Genomic DNA, 8,029 nt, shown 5'->3' with positions numbered 1-8,029 from the left:
AATCTGTCCACAAGAAATTAACCACAAGAAACCAAAACTAATGCCAACATCGACGTATAAGCTCAGAAGCACGTATATATATGATGTATATATATATATACATATACACATATGCATATACATATTGATTCGACTCCTTCGTTCTGTGTATATGTGTGTGCTCCGAGTACTTAAGACTTCAGTGTAAAACAAAAACACACACACATGCATGAACACACTTACATAAACACGTATTGCGAATGCATGTATGGATGTAAGCACACAGTCAAGACAAACGGAACACCACAGCCAGGGCATATTTATGATGGTTTGAATAAAAGCGGGTGCACCGTGTATGCTTGAATGTGTTCTGCATTTTGCTATCGTGCAGATGACTTTAAATCGAATTGTTGAGCTCTGGCTTTCCAGCTCTGTGACTTTAATTTGCAGCTGATCTCTGGTTTTAGCGATATGTACAATATCGTTTGCGAATTGGTGTGTCGATAGCTCAACGTTGACTCTCACATCACTTTTTCTATCAATATTTCTAATGATCGTTTCTAGACACGCAGTAAAGAACTCTCAGCGGATTATATATCCTTGCTTCGCGTACTTCTTAGCTGGAACACTTATGGCGATAGCAAAGCTGTATTTGTGTGGAAAATCCGCATTTCCGAACATTTTAGTGCATTACGCCTCGACTCATGGTATTTCCAGTGATTCCAGCGCCTTCACTTGTTCTATAAGACATGTTACAGCGAATATGCGATCGACCATGCTGTAATTCATCTGGAAATAACTAACAGTTTTGAAAATTTGTGCCCACTATTTCTTCCCCCTCTATACCCTCTCTCTCTCTCTCTCTCTCTCTCTCTCTCTCTCTCTCTCTCTCTCAAGCACACGCGTACACAACAGCAACAACTGCAATAAGAACAACAATGTTATTTGTCTGGTCAGAAAATGGACCCAAACTCACGTTGGCCCTTAGCAGACACATAGAAAAATAGGACACAACTTGGATAATTTAGTTTTCAATAACTAATTGTCGAAACGACCAATAAAATGGGATGGTCATGGTCGGAATGCTTTCAGGCTATAAGTGTTCTTGATCAGTACCTGCCCGTGACAAAGCAATTTATTGTTCAACAACAAAAGTTAGCAGCTCATTTTCGTCTGGTAATTAGGAAAATCAAACCAGTGCCAAGCTCAGGTAAAACTGAACACAACGCAGCAGGAAGCAAGTGAACTCATGAAGAATTGAAACTCCCAAAGCGTTCCTTTCGTGAATCTGGGGATGGACGTGGATGGATCGATGTAGAGCACGGAATGGGACTAACTAAGGACAAGAATCGATGTCTGAAGAATCGGTTATATCCTTCTCACTAAAATATTTAACGTCGTTCCCCTGCCAGAAATTTTGGTTAATTACATGGAAAAAAGCAGTACTTTCGTCAAGCAATCGATAAAAACAATTGAATGGACCCCAGTAAATCATGCTGGTACTTAATGTATTGATTACCTCCAGGTGTGAAAAACAACAACTGCTTTAACTCCAACGGCTGTTGTATTTGAACATAGATTTTTAAACAGACACGAGTCAACACTGCAAGATAAACTCCCCTCCCCTACCATTTCTACCAACTTATCACTTTATTTTGATAACAATATAATTAATTTATTAAACTTTGTCTGCTGAAATTCAAAGTCGATTCCTTTGGGGTGGGGCTGGAACTGAAAGCGTTTGTTGAGAGAAGTTTATTAGCAAATGAAGCTTTTAATTATAAATATAACATTATATAGAGCAACGTTAGTTAGTTTCTGTAGAGAAATAGCTATGCTTCTGGCGAGACGTGACTAACATCTTGGGAAAAGCATGAATGTCGCATTTACCAAACTCTAAATTCTAGTGAGTTCGTGTTCAATGAAAATCACTCTAATATATTTAATATTGGCTAATGTCAGAACACTTACAATTGATAACATCTACTTTAAGACTGGTTTCCTGTCGGTCGTAAAACGATTTTCATAAAATTAAATCTCAAGTTTTACAAAAGTTATTTCTAGTGGAAATGGATGTCACTACCTATTAAATCTACTACTACTAGTAGTAGTAGTAGTAGTAGTAGTAGTAGTAGTAGTAGTAGTAGTAGTAGTCGCTGATGTTGTTTTTATTATTGGTGTATTGGCGTTGCTGATAATGGGCGCGTTTGCATTATTAGTCAATAACTGAAAAGAGTGATAAAAGATATACATATAAAATATGTGTAACTGTACACACACACACACACACACACACACACACACACACACACACACACACACACACACACACACACACACACATATATATATATATATATGTGTGTGTGTATGTATGTATGTATGTATGTACGTATGTATGTATGTAAAGTTAACTAATCGGAAAGAACACATCTCGACATCTAAGAGTCAACCTCCTCGCGTTTCTTGTAGTAGCACCAATCATTATCAGGAATTACAGATTATTGTTTTCCTCTAATTTATGACGTGTCTAATGTCATCGCATCATTTTCACGAGATGTTGTTATAAATTGAAAGCTGTACGTTGCGCTAACAAAAACGAAAAGCTGTGAAGAAAGAGAGGATATGGCGGCGATGGTGGTGGGGTATAATAATGACGATCGATCTACGTTGGTAGAAGAGAGACGGAGTGGAGAGGTGATAATGACGATAGATATTACAGCCAATCAGATTACACTAGCATAACTAGCTTTATTTCCTTCGTTTTAGAGATTTCTCTCACAACAGTTTCGCTAGTTATCAAAAGACAGATTGGCTAAAATAAGTTCCGGTTGTTGAAAAATCTACAATTAAATCCTTTCATAATCTCCATCCTTCTGTTTGATTATCACTTCTCTTTTAATGGTCTTGGAATACCGATAGCTGTTCTCGCTAAATTAGAATTAAGAATTCACCTGGTGATTCGTATAAATAGCTAAACAGTCAAAGAGATGTTTTATTTGAAAGTTCCTTCCGTGAGGAATCAGAACTAATGCGACCAAGATGAGGCCGTTCGTTGTTTTTCAATGTCTATTTAAGCGGGAGATTAAGTGCTATGCTGGAGTACGTACTTAAACATACTTTAGACAGTTCCAGTGAAAACAAACAGCGATAAACTGTAAAGATTTGGTCAGTGATGGAATGGTAGGCTATAGAGATTATTTCAATACAAAATACAAAAGACAAAAAAAAGGGTTTCAATGACATCCGAAATATTTACCAAAATGTTTAGTTCTAAATGGCAGCCACAAGACAAACGAAGCGAAATGAATAAAGCTGCGAACCCAAAATGGATTATTTTGAGTTTTGGTCGTTGAGTAAACACAGAATGAGCTTAGAAAAAATAAATTACGCCAGAATCCGTTAACTTGAGATCTTTCAAATATGTGAATATTTGTTATTGTTGTTTAACCTCAGATCAATCCTTTCCGGGCTGTCCTAGGATTAAAAGCAATCCCCCCATGACCCCACTGATTTTATTTTTAAAGTGTTCTTCCTCCTCTTCTTAGAAGAAAAAAAAAGCATCGTAATGTGTGATTTGACGGAGATTTTACTGCTATTACTAGCAAATTATACAGCTGTGTAGAGTTTCCCACGTTTGTTCGATGCATATATTTATTGTTATTATTGTTGTAGATGGATAAGTTGAGGACAACTGAAGAGACGTTCCAGGCATACACAGTGCATCTTAATTTTTTTTAATTTTTGTGCAAGATTTTACCGAATGTCTCTTTCCTTATTTATGATGTTATGATATACAATAGAACCTATTTGTGGGTTTCCTGGCCAACATTGTGCTATTTCTAATGTTAAGACGTCTCTGTAATTTCTCTGCGGGCACAAGAAAAGGAAACATTTGTAGAAACAAGTTTCGATTCCTTTCAGAATCATCAGCAATTGTGAACTCTCCTTATAAACTCTCTAATATCGGGGATTAAAGTAAACTTGATCAGTTAATTTCCATATTTAACATTTTCATAAAAGTTTTCTGTGCTTGTGTGTTACCAATGTTTCGTGGCATTGCTGATCGGAACTGATTTGAGAGATATTTGCTATTTCGACTAGATCAAGTAGAGGTTCCCTCGAAGAATTAGGTTTAGTGTATCTTAGACTACGTTATCCACTGCTTTTTATGAACGACGGTAGGCTGTAATTTGTAGGAAATATAGCTGTTCTTTTTAGCAACTCAAGGACCGACCATATACTGAAACCCTTTCGTTGGTAGGATCCGTCAGTGATGTTACTGTTTTAGACCAAGTCAAACCTACTAAATCAGTCAATCGACAACTGGCATGTGATCCTTGACCAAACTACCATATTAATGGCAAGTTGCACATCAGTATCTAACATGCATTTATTTACGACTGTTCGTTGTGATTCGAGGATTATTTCTTTGTAATTTCTAGCATCTTGAGAGACCCCCGGGAAGCTTTGTTGTTAATTTGTCCTGTTAACGTTCTATTTTTCCCGTACAATTATATTCATGGGGAAAATGACGTCCTTCAAAAACCTATCATATTTGCATTTCAACACCGAACGGAAAATGACTCAAAATGTTGTCCCCTGACACCGAAGAAAAAATACGTTAAGATGACGAACGGTAAGTAATTTGACATATACAAAGGTCAACGTGTGAATAAGGTCAACGGATATCCGTAATAAGAAATATCAAAGAAAAGATCTCTTTTTAGGTGTCATCTATAGAATGTGACCCTCCCCCCTGCTCTCACTGCCGCCTGTTTCTTTTGACTATACTCTTGCACTTGAATGATTTAACTGAATAGTTTAAGTGAACATTTGTCTGCTACGATCTGCTCTACATTTAATGTGTGTGGTTGTGATTGTGGTTGCGGTTCATTTCTTGGAACTTAGCGAACATTCGAGTCTGGTTTTATAGATAAACAGACTTGCTCAAAAGATGTCAGGCTACTGTCATATTTGTCAGCTATAAGTGTGTGACTTTAATATCAAAGTTAGAGCAGAAGGGAGAGAAAAAGAGAGTGAGAGTGTGTGAGAGAGACAGAGAGACAGAGAGAGAGAGATTAGATGTGAAAACAAACCATAATACAGCAGTGATGTTATCATTGGAAACATTACCGAGGCGAAATAACAGGAAGAGTACACATTCTCTCGAATTTAGTGCAGCATCAAGATGCATTCGCTCGCACATTTCGGTGCGGTGTGTGTTTGCTTTTAATTTTTTTCTTCCACATATTTTTTTTTACCTTTTGAATACTCTGTGTATGTGTATGGTGCGCGCGCGTTGTGTGTGTTTAGAGTTTATATATTTTGGGTTGTTTTTTTTTTTCAACTTTGAAAAGATATTGGAAAATTTCTTTCTAAGAATATAATGTTTTGGCCAAGGTATTGATCTTCAGTCAAAAGACAACCTTTAAATATGACATTTAATCGATGCAGTTCTATACATGTATAGACAAACACATATTCAACTGTACACATTATCATACTCTCTCTCTTTCTCTCTCTCTCTCATTTTATATATATATGTATAATATATGTGTATACATACATACATACATACATATATATATACATATATATATACATATATATATACATGCATACATATATATATATATATATATATATATATATATATATATATATTCGCACACATGAGGTGGGGTATATGAGTATTCGGATGTGTGATTCTGTGATTACATGTGTATAAGAAATATTCCAAGCTATTTTTCATGACATAGAAATCTACGCGAAAATAGATTTTTTTTTTCTATATTATTCGTTTCTATATTTCTTTACTCTTAGTCTCGTTTATGTTGTTTTTATTGCAATTCTTGTAATTATTATTGTTATTGCTGCTGTTGCAGCTTTGCTCTGGTTGTTGTTGTTGTTGTTGTTGCCTATGTAGTGGAGAGCAGGAAGCCATTTCACAGATTTGATATTTAAGCCAGCCTTCCCCGTGCAAGTGAAACAAAAGACCGAATTGATGGCTGTAGAGTAAGTTCACAGGAAACATTAAGGAGTGGATCGTAAATGGGTGCTAAGAATAGTTAATTACGGGTGAATCAGCTGACTTACCATTCTGTCAACAGATAGGTGGCGCTTCCTACCTACACACATACCTACCTCTTCAGAAACTTTGAACCAGAATATCTGTGATTTGGCATTTGGTGGATGTGTGTGTATGTGTTTGTATGCGTTTAGCATTCGTGTAGTGTGTTTGTATAATTGCATCTATATACATATATCTACCTAAATATACATAGTACATATATATATATATATATATATATATATATATATATATATATATATATATATATATATATATATATATATACATATATATAAACATGTGTGCGTTTGTGTATATGTATATTCATATAGCTAAAATTGTACATTTGTATAAACGTATGTGTATGTTCGTGTGTTTGTGTATTAGCACCCAAAAATCTCTCACATGCACAAACACACACATGCAGCCACATATATATGCTTGTATAATTGTATGAAACACGACCGGTAATGCATTCTTTTATGGTGAGTCACCAATTTAAAAAATATTGACATAATTAAATTGTCAAAACTTAATGTTTGTCATTCAAATGATTTTTTCTTCTTGTTAAAGTACCGTCATTCACGTTTTGTACTAAAATCATATTATTTATCTTCTTAGAGTGCTTTCATCTGTTTTGGCATTAAAGTACAGTCAGTCATTTGTTTTATGTTAAAGTACACCGATTCAACTCCTTCACGCCCTAGAACGAGAGATTTGTGAAAGATTGCCCACAATCTCCATTTCTAAATGTTTGTGGAGATTCCAGCAAAGGGCTAGTAATTCCGTCTCTTCTCAGATGTTAAGACAGATTAAACGTTCTCTCGAACTTCATCGGCGGAGTGCAATGAGTGACGGTTATCAGATAGTCTTCGATAAATTCAAAATACTGATTCTATTTTGTACCTGCCCATTCCAAGTACAGGCAATTAAAGTGAGAAGGTAATTTGAATTCTTCATGGTGACTAAATATACTTCAACAACCACACTATTTTCGCCGTAGAATATTTGTTGCAGGAGCAGTATCCATAGTGGCTTACACTAACTGTATATATGAACTGGTTTGTTATACGTAATGCTGTTGGTATGTAGTCAAATATATCAGCTAAAACAGAGAAAGATGAAGAGATTGTAACGCCCAGTCTCATAGCTACATAATCAGAGGGACTGAGAAGAAGGCAGACGAGCAAACGGACAGAAAGAAGATAGATATAGACAGAAAGACAAACAGATAGACAGAAAGACCAACAGATAGACAGAAAGAGAATCAGACTATGAACATATTTATTCGGAAAAGGTAAGTAAAATAAGATCTCCAGTTGGTAAGAATAGCAGCCTTTATATTACTGCATTCCAGTCTCGTCCCTTGATGAAATTATTAAACTACAGTGAGTGACCAACAACTCATCAAGCTAAAAGCACCAAGATTTATGACGGTTTCTTTACTTTCTTTGGTTTTTATTTGTTGTTGCTGTTGTTTGACTTTCTCTTACATTTGTTTTTTGTTTTGCTATACGTTGAAATATACACACACAGGAATGTACATAAATATATCTATTTACCTAATATTGGCATATATATATATGCATATATATATGTTGATCGATAGATAGATAGAGAGCCAGATAGATAGATATAGATATAGATGTACATATGTATATGCATATAGAGATGTAAACGTATATGTATATATACCCATACATATATACAAATATATACATGTGTATGTATGTATGTATTATACAAGTATGTGCATCCGTGCGTAGAGATATACTCATTTATAGTGATTACATTTTCGTATGTATACATAAGACTGTGGTTGGGCATTGCTTGTAGATGTACATGGGAATTACATGTACTTGAAACAATATGTCCTTCTTGCTCACATCTACATATATATATATACATATATATGTATATATATATGTATATATATATATATACATTATATATATATGTATATATATATATATA

At 35.0% G+C, this 8,029-nt stretch overlaps 1 protein-coding gene across 1 annotated transcript in view; it reads right to left on the bottom strand.

The window, feature by feature from the left end:
- LOC106877658 (uncharacterized) overlaps positions 1-8,029 on the bottom strand; it is a 776,611-nt gene that overhangs the window by 697,759 nt on the left and 70,823 nt on the right. The gene's annotated exons all lie outside the window — the stretch shown is intronic.

This window comes from Octopus bimaculoides, chromosome 7, assembly GCF_001194135.2.
Source record: "Octopus bimaculoides isolate UCB-OBI-ISO-001 chromosome 7, ASM119413v2, whole genome shotgun sequence".
Lineage (NCBI taxonomy): Eukaryota > Metazoa > Mollusca > Cephalopoda > Octopoda > Octopodidae > Octopus > Octopus bimaculoides.
This window is presented reverse-complemented; position numbering and strand designations above follow the sequence as displayed.